Consider the following 12,030-nt stretch of genomic DNA (forward strand, 5'->3'; position numbering starts at 1 on the left):
TAAGCCCTACTTTCTCTGCATACCATAATTTTGATAAGTTATATTTTCATTGTCATTTAGTTCAAACATTTTTTCAGCCCCCTTGAGGTTTCTTATTTGATGCATGTGTTATTTACAAGTGTGTTCTTTAATGTCCAAGTATTTTGGGATTTTCCAGCTATATATTTGTTATTTATTTCTAATTTAATTCTAATATTGTCTAAGAGCATACATTAATTTAATTCTTTTGTAGTCTGAAAGCGTATGTTGTATGATTCCTATTCTTTTAAATTTGTTGAGGTTTTATGAGACAGAATATGGTCTATCTTGGTGCCTATCTAGGATCATATTTTGAAAAATACTGCTAGATTTTTCTCATCATAACAATTTATGTACCATACCAACAGGACAACTCTGAAACAGCATCTTCATCTTCCAATGAGATGCAATTTTTTTTCGCATTTATTATTTCTCTTTCCACACATGTGTGATAAGGACACATATTGTCCAGATGTTCTCCCAAAACCCAACAAAATATGTTTTTTAACATTAAATTGTCTTTGGTACCTCCACCCATTTAAATTTCCAACAGAGCTGTGAATAGAGCTTGAAGTGCCTGAGACAAAGACTGTATGCTAGTCTTTAATAGAGTCAATCCCGAAGAGCATAAGTGGAGACAAGTGGAATGAGGAAGGGGAAAAGGAAGAGTCAATGTAAGGATGCATCATCTGGTTCGTTATCTCTTTGTATTAAGTAGGAGAGCTGTTAATCATATTAACCTGGATAAAATTGCTTCTAGAACAATTGCTTGCCACAGTGGAGCCTGAAAGAGCTGGATCCCTTGAGTTCAGGAGTTTGGGAATGCAGTCTGCTATGCCAGGTGGAAATCCATATCAACTTCAGCATCAATGTGATAAAACATCAGGGACAGATCATTTTTTTTTTATGTTTATTTTGTTTGTTTTTTGAGGGAGAGAGCACGCGCAAGTAGGAGAGGGGCAGAGAGATAAGGAGACACAGAATGTGAAGCAGGCTCCAGGCTCTGAGCTGTCAGCACAGAATTCCTCGTGGGGCTCAAACCCACAAACAGTGAGATCATGACCTAAGCTGAAGTTGGATGCTTAACCGACTGAGCCACCCAGGCGCCCCTAGACAGATCATTATTAAATTGACATTATCTAGCATGACAGCTAAGGCCTGGATTAGATATCTGACATTTACAACAAATATTTACTACTTTTTACCATATTTGTTATTTTCCATTTTACATGATCAAGGCACAGCTATTTATAAATTGTAAATCTTTGTTCTTTACTTATGATAGGAAACTTTAAAAAATACAAAAAAAAATAACAGAATAATGAACTCTCACATATCTACCACTAAGTTTCAACATTGACCAACACATGGTAAAGACTGTTTACAGAATTATTTTATCCTTTTCTAACTTGTAAAGAGTCAGAACCAGGATGCAAGCAGAGGTATAATGGTCTTGATCAGACCTCCATTGGGGTGCCAATGGAGGCCTACCAAACCCATCAATTTAGGTGAACTCCAGGACTTGGAATGTCACCAAGAAACTTATGATAGCTACTCTTTATTTGCTGCTTTATCTTATTTATTTATTCAATCACTGTATCAACCCTAGGGAAAGACTCTGTCTCTAAAAGTTGGTTTTGGAGAAATGCCTTAGTTTAGCTTTTTAGTATATTTGCTGAGTTAAGTATATGAACAGTGACTAGTTGGCCTTTGAAAAAGATCTAGTTTATAAATCTAACCTAATGGTGACTCACAAGTAAATAACACTCAACATCTCTGACAAATTAGTGTTTCACACGCCTAGCATTACTTAATTGAAGAGAATAAAAATCTAATTCTAGAGAAGGCAATTTATTATTGAGGATGCTCTGAATTTAATATCTGTGTTTTAGACCTGACCTGTGCAGGCTAGTTGTTGAATAATTAAGAAGAATGATATTCACTAGTCTAGACTCCAAGATGCTGGCTTTCAGTAACCATCTGCTAATGAAACCCCTGAGAATTCCCACAGAGTAGAGAAAACAAACGTTATACAATTATGCCAGGCATTTCTCACTTCCTTTATAGTAATATACCATCCAATTAACAACCTGGTGGGCCTAGGGATTCATAAAATTTTGAATAGAACCTTTAGGCTTTCTCAAACCAACTGCTGGAATTAAATATAAAAGGAAACAAGATCATTAGATGAAAAACTTACCTATAAATATTTAATTCCTTGTCTTGGAATAGAACACCAAGTTTTAGTCATGGCATCAGATTACAGATTCGGAAAGGACCTTGAGAGGTCATGCAATCCAGCCCTCTGTCTCTGGGAAGGACTGTGTACAGAACATGCTGGCAGAAAGCTATATCCCATTTCCCTAAAATCAATAGGAAGGAACAGGCATCCCATTCTTTAGTGATGCTCAAAAGACTCAGGATAGAAGAGCATCCAACAGCCTCACCTACTTACAATGGACTTCAAATCTCAGAGCAAGTCTTTGTTCCTCCCTCCATTCCATGGCACACTGGTATTTCTTCTTAAAGGTTGCCTATCATGCATTTTGGGAAGGAATAAACTTCAAAATAAAAGTTTAGCCAAACACAACAACACATGTTCTGCTCATAAACAGTGCAGGGTATTGCCAGGCAGCACGATTTGACAGGAAACATATCTTTGAAATGTTTTCTCCTGAGGCCCTTTCATATTATATGGAATCTCACCAGAAAGTACAGGTAATTAGCTGTCTATGATACTAACAAGGGTCAGTTTACTTGATTCAAGTCATTTTGCCCCATGAATAGCTTAGAGTAGCTAAAGGGAGTAATGCCCACCAGTTCACTAAATTCATTGTCAGTTTTGCAATGAAGAGATTGACCTGGAAAGAAATGTCCTCGCCTGTTAATATTTCTGACATTTCCTCAGACATGTGTTTGTACTTAGTATACTCTTGGCTAACGTTCATATGAATCAATGATGAAGCAAGAAATGAGTGTGCAAAAGATTGGCAAATCAATCTTGGATAACCTGTAAGTTTAGGAAATCAACTGACTTTGCTTGATAATATTTTTCCATTTTGTTGCTGCCCACCTGATTTTTATTCCTACCACTGGTGATTTGTCATTTTATCTTCTGAATTTCTCTAATGGTATCTCACATATCTCTTTGCTAATCTTATGCCTGCACAATTATAAAAATATACGTCCAGGTGAGCCTCCTTTCTGATCTCCCTGCCTCCCGATGCCTTGCTTACTCAATCTCTGCTCTCCCTTTTACCCCTATGTCAATATAATCTCTTCATGAGGTTATAATGTAAAATATTAACAAAGAGGACATTTCTTTCAGTGTCAATACCGTCACTGTAAAGTTGAAAATGAATTTGATGAACTGACAGAGAATGTTTAAAATAGTCTCAGAGAGATTTGTTTGGAGATCATCTGGCACTTTTTTGTTATTGAAAAGCAATCAGCAAAAATATAAGCTAAGGAGTTAGTTGGTTAGATGTGAATATGATCAGTGATCTTGTTAAACATTGTGTAGAAGAGAGAATCGCAAAACAGCATATAATACGTAAGGGCTTGGAATCTACTATATTTGACACTAGGAAAGGTGTGAATTTATAATGATTAGGATTTGTCTTAGTATTACAGTAAATGAATCCACTTAGAGTACTATAGGAGCATGACAAAAACCAATGAAAGAGAGTTTTTAACAAAGCCAAATCTTTCTGAACAAACTCAACATCATTTTGGAATTAAATTCTGTCAGCTCACACAATATCATGTTATTTTTCAACTGCTACAGAACAATTTCAGAGCCGAACAGAGGTGTTAATTATCTTTGTTGGAGCAGCATGTCCTGACTTGTTAATATTTCTAAAAGGCTATCCCCGAAATAAAGTATTGATTCTCTGCAGGAATGCTTCCTGCTGAAGATATGAGAGCAGCTATAGCAGGAAACCTGTCTGATACACATGTCTTCCTTGCTTTATGAAGTAGATATTTTCATAGAACAAATCCAGTAAAATTTTATAAATCAGTATTTTTAAGTAATAAAGGAGTTTTACTCTGTTTAGATCTATCACCTATCTATCTATCTATCTATCATCTACCTATCATATATTTATCATCTATCATCTATGTATTGGAACATTATCTATCTAGATGATATATGTGTATTTATCTATCATCTTACCTGTTTAACTATTATATCTACTACCTATCTATCTACCTATCCACCTACCTCCCTACGTACCTACCTACTTAGGACTCTTACCAGGAATTCCTCAAGAAACTACAAGTAATCACGGTTAAATATACCTGTTGAGTAAATTATTTTCTTTGTTGAGTTTCCTTAAACAAAGTCTCTGTTCATATGCTAAAAGGAATTACCTATCAGCCCTCTCATCTTAAGAGTGGAAGGTAAAGGCCTTTGGTGGCAAATATCAGCAAGCTGCTGATAAAACTACAAATGCCTAACTTACAGATTCCATCTTTAAATACCTAGGAAAGCAACAGAAAGAATTGACAGATGGCCTGGAGCCATTTTATTGAAGCAATTACTAGAAATCAAATAATTCAACTCCAAAATGAAAAATAAATGGGATATGGTAGGATTTTGTTAGGGCACAAAATCTGTATTAGCTACTAGAAAATGAAACAGTGTGACTATATGAATTTCATTTGCTAAAATGAAGGGAAATCAATATAGCATTTAAGAAAAACACTAGAATTCCTGGAGAAAGAAATACATAGAATGTGGTTGGCCTGCCACATATTATTTTTCTTTTAGACAACCATTCAGCTGCTTGTTTATGTCCAATTCAAGGCAAACTGCAGAGCTGAGTACTGTCCAAAGAAATCTCCTCAGAGGAAAGGTCAGGGTCACAGTCGGCAGATGGACACTTTATTTTCCCCTCAGCATTTAGGAATTCAGTTTATATCTGATGAAGCATTGAGGCTGTCATCAATAGGACCCGAAGCTGACCTCTTCTATTTGAAAAGATCCAGGACATGAGAGCAGAGAGAGATGATTTCCCTTATGCTGTCACCTCTGTGAACTGGTTCCCTAATGACGGGTGTATTTAAAACAGTTCTGCAAATGATACCCAAGGGCATGGCTTCTGAGCAGATTTAGTCAGCTACTAGGAGTAGGCAAGTTTTGAGAACACCCAATTTTCCTTTTCACTGCTGAGCCAGCCTGCTACTCAGTCTGAATGCTATCTTCCCAACAAGATCTGTCTTGAAATAGATCTTTGCCTCTGTATCAAGAGCATTCCCATGACACCATGGTGATTTCAGTCATGGACGTATCCATCGATACACCTGGCTTTTCTTCTTTCATATTTTTAACACCTTTACAAATTTATCTTGAGAAATTTAAAGTACAGAGAACAATGCCCCCCCCAAAAAAATCTTATAATTCACCTCTATTCTAAATTACCAACTATTAACATTTTGTCATATTTGCTCAGTCTTCTTTGTTTGTTTTTCTAAGGCATATATTATTTAAAAAGAAAAAAAACACAAAGTCTTTTTTTACTTCTACCTCTCATCTCATTGTCCTCTTCTCAATGTTGGGGAGTATCTTCCAGTCACTGGTTTATACTTCTAGTTTTTATAAATGTTTTATCCCTGGAAATGAGTTAAGTTGTATATAAATCACTCATAATTTCATGCATTAATCTGCTTTAAGTTGTATTTTTCATTTTATGTTATCTATAGTTACCACCTGGTGATGGCTGAGCATTGCTCACAACTTTAAGCAAGCCTGTCTGTAACACTATGAAAAGATGTATAACCAAAATTCACCTGCTCTTAAGGAATGAGTTTCTTGTTGAAAAAGAAATCTGTTTTTAATAATGATTTTACCAGTAATAACATTAATAACAGCAACCATTTATGGAGTAGATGCTCTTTACCAGACACTGTCATAAACTTGAAGTCTATTATTCCACTACTTTCTTACAAAATTCTGGGGTCATCCTATAATTATGCCAATTTTACTGTTGAAAAATAAAACTTTTACCAAAGTGAAATATTCTTTTGGAAGGCAAAATAATTATTTTATAATATCTATTTTCCAAAATGTTCATTTCTTTCTTCTTTGTCAAATACGGTTGTTACCAGTTGTTGATTACTTACTTGTGTCAGGTGTATATCTTAATTCTGGTCCTCACTGCTACACTGTGGTGTTATTAAAGGTAAGTGTTATTAAACCTATTTATAGGAGAAGAAAATAAAAACTCAAAGAGGTACATGCAGCTTGCTCAAGGTCACAGATAATAATGAGGAGAGGTAGGCTATAAGCTTCGGTGTATTTTTTCCAAATCCCATTTATTCTCATTGACTGTATTGTACTATGAGAACCTCAGAACTATGCTTTCCAAATAAGAGAATTAATGTAGCAAGAACAAAATTTTATTTTATTATTTGCCTTTCCTCTGACACTATTACAAACATTGTAAGGAATCCTATTAATTTTAATAAATGCTTTTGCATACACAGGGATTTTCCACTCAAGATCCATTTTTCAAACATATTTAAGAGGAGAAAAAATTTTCCCAACACAGTTCATCAGGCAGTCTTGTAATGTGTTGGTAAATCTCTGATCCCAGACAGATGCCCTAAAAGTTCATCACAGGAGAAATACACTTAGATTAACATTTCTCTCTCAGGATTAAAATAGGAAATGACAAATGTGCTTGGTCATGTAGCCTGAAACTGAGAAAAATCTAAAAAAAAAATATATATATATGATTTCATAAAAGAACAAAGCTAAAATAGTTATTTTCAAGATGTTAAAGTACACATATATTATGCATTCTTTATGGTTTTTTTTTTTTCCCCTACCCTCAACAGCCAAAAAGTCATGGTGAGGAGTGTTGAATTTTAAGCACTCAGGCCAATTTTGTGCCCAGAGACTTATTTTGAGTGTTTGATAATGCACAAATGGCTGTATGGGCCCGAGCTTGTCCTAATGTCTGACTTACCCAAACTATTTGGTACAATAATTAAATGTCAATGCTTCATTAAGGCTGAACCCAGAGAAAATGGAATATGTTTGATTTCCTTCTTTAGGACCATAAGAATAATATACCAAAATCTATAGCTGATGAACAGCATAGTGTGTCTCTTTTTATCTTATGTGGAGTCTTATCTCAACTGAAGAAGAAACTTGTGGGTTTTGGTTTTTATTTTTATTTATTTATTTTTTTGTTTTTAAAAATTTGTTATGAAAGGTTGTAAGGAATTTAAAATGTTTTGGTTACTTTACAAGTTAGGTAGGGAAAACTTTACTGAGCTCCTGAGAAAAAGTACAAAGATTCAATGTGTGTATGGGGTAGGTACAGGAGGGAGATTCTAGTGAGGCAGGGTGGAGAAAGGGTCAGGATTAAATTACAAAGGGATTATATAAAAAGGGTAAGGATATTGTTGAAGAGTGGGAAGTTGAAATGCCTCTCTTAGAAATATCTAACTCTTCACCCTCACTTCCTTCAGGCCTTTTTACAAAGGTTATCCTTACAGAGGTACTGTGTGTTAATACCAATAAAATTGCGATCCCTGTCCCTCCCCAGTATTTCGTATTTCCCTTTGTTCCTGCTTTATATTTATTTGTGGTATTTATCATCATCTGTCAAATTATATATTTTATGTATTTATTTATTTTCTGTCTCGTCTCCCTCTATATAAGCTCCCCAAAGACAAACAGTTTGGCCAATTTTGCTCACCACTGTGTCTCCAGTACTAGAATACCTGACATATAGTAGGTTCTTAATACGTATTTGTTGAATTATTGGCTGAAGGAGTATATAAAAGTGGACATATTCAGCCCTTTGTTTTATGAAGCTATTATTATTGCTATACATGGTTTCTTTTGGTTAAAGACATTTAAATACAACTCATTTTATGAGGCTAGCAGAACCCTGAAAATAAACCTGGCAGGATAAGCATTAAAAAGGAAAATGTAGGAAAAAAAAAAAAATGTAGGCTAACATGTTTCATGAAATAGATGCAAAATCTCAAGTATGATATGAACATACCGACCTCAATGATATATTTTAAAAGAGATTATTCACCATTATCAAGGTCTATCCAAAGAATACATGAATAGATGAATTAGTAGATGAAGATAGAAAAAATATATGTCCATCAGGATAGATGCAGAAAAAGTTTGATATAAGTCAGAATTATTTCTGATTGAAAACATATAGCAGTATGGGTGGAGAAAGGAATACTCTTAACCAGATAAAGAGTGTCTATAAAAACATATAGCAAACATCACATTTAACAGTGAAATATCAGAAGTGTTGTATTTGAGATCTGAAAGAAGGAAGTCTGATAATATAAATTCTTCCCAATATTGCACCGAGGTTTGTACCCACTGCTGTAAGAGAGAAGGAAAAGAAATTAAAGATACAAAGATTAAAAATTTAAAAAAGCTATTATTTATAGATTTTGTACATAGAAAATTCCAAAGGGAACCCACGGCAACATTAGAATTACAGAGTTCGGCAAGGTAAGTAGATTAAAAAATACAAAATATATTGTATTCCTATTTAATGATAAAAAGTTAGACAATAAAATCTTAAAGGTATCTTGAAAAAAGTCACATTTATAGATTTGAACACTCAACATTAAGATATCAATTTTTCCTGAATTCATTTGTAGATTTGATGTAATTATAAACATGTCACTACATTTTTGATGGACTTAAAATATGATTGTAAAATATTTATTGAAGTGACTATGTCAAGAAATAGACAGCAGACACTTGAAAAAGAATATGTTGAGTAGGTGTCCTACCTAATGTCAAAAATTAATTTTTTAAGGATATTTTGTGGTAAAGATAGGGAATAATAATCACTAAATCATGTTAGGATAATTAGTTCCCTATAAGGAAAAAATAAAATTGGACCCCTACATTACATCATACTCTAAAATCCGTCACAGGTGGTCTAAAAATGTGAAGTTAAACTTTAAAGCTTTGAAAAGGTAATACAGAAAAGTATTACCTTTCATCACTTTGGAAAAGGAAGGAACTCTTAAGACATAACACAAAGTTGGTAAACCTGGTTATTTAAAATTATAAGTCCCGTTTACTTAAAAGTTATTTTAAAGATGGTAAAAAGATAACTTATGGAGTGAGAGAAAATATTTGCTACATATATAGCTGACAAAGGACTATTATCTAGAATGTGTGTACATATAACTGTATGTGTGTGTTTAATTTATGTTATGTTTGTGTTTGCTATAGACTGAATATTGGTGTTTCTCCCCAATTCATATACTGAATCCTAACCTCCAATGTGATAGTATTAGGAAGGACTTTAGGGGTCATTAGGTCATGAGGGTAGAGGCTTTATGAATGGAATTAGTGCCCTAAAACAGAAATGCTGGAGAGATTCCTTGCATCCATTCACTATATGAGAAGACAGTCTATAAACCAGAAAGTAAGCTGTCACCAGACATTGACTCTTTCATAACCTTTGTCTTGGACTTCTCAGCCTCCAGAACTGTGAAAAATAAATTTCTGTTGTTTATAAGCAGCCCAATCAATGGCATTTTGTTATAGCAGCCTGAATGGACTAAGCAAGGTTTTAGTTTACATTTGAATTTATTTTCAAAAGAATCATAAGATATAGTAAAACAAACTAAAGAGAAAAGGACAGAAGACATAACAGAATAAAAGAGAATACCTGATTGATCAAGACATATATGAAAACATTGTATTTTAATAGAAATTAGAAAAATACAAATTAAAACACAATGCAAAATAAAAATACGAAGTCCATATTGGCAAAAAAAAATTAAATTTTTGACATATTGAGTGCTGGTATGCATGGTAAAGAAAGAAAACTCTTACAGTCTGCACTGGGAGGGGACATTAGTATTTTTGAAAAAACTTTCAGAAAAAACTTTTGAAAGTGGTTTGAAAGTGGTTTGGCATCTAGTAATAGTGATCCAGAAATTACATTCCATAATGTTTTCTATAGGATATATGTACATGCCATAGCAAAAAATTCTGGAAACAACCCAAGTGTCCACAAATGTGTAGTTGTACAAAATATTATAGTATATTCTTGCCATGTAATATTATATATTAGTGAAAATAAGTAAGTCATAATGACCTATATTAACATAAATGTATTTCATAAACATGGAGTAAAAACAGTAAATCACAGAAGAACACATATTGAACTAATGAATATTTATTGAATAAATCAGTGAATTAAGAGGGGAAAAAGAAGAATTATTTATCATTCAGGGATTTATACATAGGTGGTAAAATAAAATATAATGAAAACAAAGGTATAATTATCACAAAATTTTGAATAGAAGTCATTCTGAGGGTGAGTGATTAAAAATTAGGGATAAGAGGGTGACTAAATTAGGTGATTGAGGAACCATTCCTGATAGGGCTTTTGAAGTACTACTATTTATTAGTATTGGAAGTTAAATAGGTGTTTATTTATATTTCATATACTGCTCTGTATATATGGCATAACAATACAATACATAACAATACGTAACAATAGAAAGGAAACAAAGGCAGATCCAAATTCAGAGATTCGTCCTGTGTTACAGGTAGAAAGAGCTAGTGACTGAACCACTTTTGTCTGAGTGCATAGCAAGTTCCCATCTGCTAAGCTTCTATGCTGGCCTTGGAAAATGAATAATTTATACCTTGCCTCCACTATTCCCATATCAGCTCCTCAACCTGGTACCCTTGACATGTTCCTGCCCACGTCCAAGATTGACATTAGACCTTCTGTTATAAAAGGAATCTAGAGGACACCTTGAACTTTTCCTGTACCTCTACCAAGTGACTCTAAAAGTTCATGACATGTTCCATGCCAGTTCTATAAAAGATACTATGAAATAATAAAATCAGTAATAATAGCTTATGTTTATTGACTTTTTGCACTTTTTCACTACAGTGTATAATCAATAGAGGACCAAACTGATCCTTTAAAAATACACTTTGGATCACGTTACTTTTGTGTTCAACATTCACCAATGGTTACTCAGTATATTCAGCATTCAAGCCAAAGTCCTTACATTGGTCAAAAGATCCTACATGGTAAGATGTTTGCTACCTCTCTGACTTAACTGTTTACAATTTTCCTCTTGCTTGGTCTCCTTCAATTTTGGATTCTTGGCTATTTCTCAAATATGTCAGACTTACCCTCTTCTTTTTATGAAGATTGTTCTGGGATGTTCTTCCCTCAAATATCTGCATGACTAACTCCCTCACCAACTTTAAGGCTTTACTCAAGTATCACTTTTCAATGAAGTCTACCCATTGAAATACAAAATTATGCATGTGCCTTTCCATAGACACTCCCACTCAATATTTTCCACCATATATACATGTATTAGTATGCATGTGTATGTATTTACTATGTTTATTGCTTTCTGTTGGTATCTACCCCATGAGGCTCCATGAGAACAGGTGTTTGTTTTGTTTTGTTTTGTTTTTACTGTTTAATTTCAATAGTGTATTTTCGTCTTTTTTCTGTCTGCTTTCTGGATTATTTTTCATATCTATATTCCAGTTCACTAATTCTCTTTTTAATAGTATCTAATAGAATGTTTTACTTCTCCATTTATTTGCTATTTTCAAGGTTTGTCATTTTTATTTCTAGAAATATTATGGGTTATTTTAAAAATCTGCCAAGTAAATTTTGATGTTCACTGTCTCTTGTCAAACTATCAACTCTCTTTCTTATTTCTAAAAATCTATTAAACATACTTATTTCACTTTATGTCTTTGGTAATTCTAACACCTATAATATTTGAGATCTGATCTTGTGGTTTCTGTTTGTGATGATTCTTATTCATTGTTTCCTTATGAGTTTAGAGATTTTGTTTGGGGGAGGGATGAACTTCTGCTCTTTGGTACTAACATTTTTGGTAGTAAAATTTGGGAGAGGCCTAGCTTGGAAAACTATTTAAAAAAATTTTTTTTAATGTTTATTTATTTTTGAGAGAGAGAGTGAGACAGAGTGTGAGCGGGGGAGGGCCAGA

This window comes from Acinonyx jubatus, chromosome B1 (assembly GCF_027475565.1).
Source record: "Acinonyx jubatus isolate Ajub_Pintada_27869175 chromosome B1, VMU_Ajub_asm_v1.0, whole genome shotgun sequence".
Lineage (NCBI taxonomy): Eukaryota > Metazoa > Chordata > Mammalia > Carnivora > Felidae > Acinonyx > Acinonyx jubatus.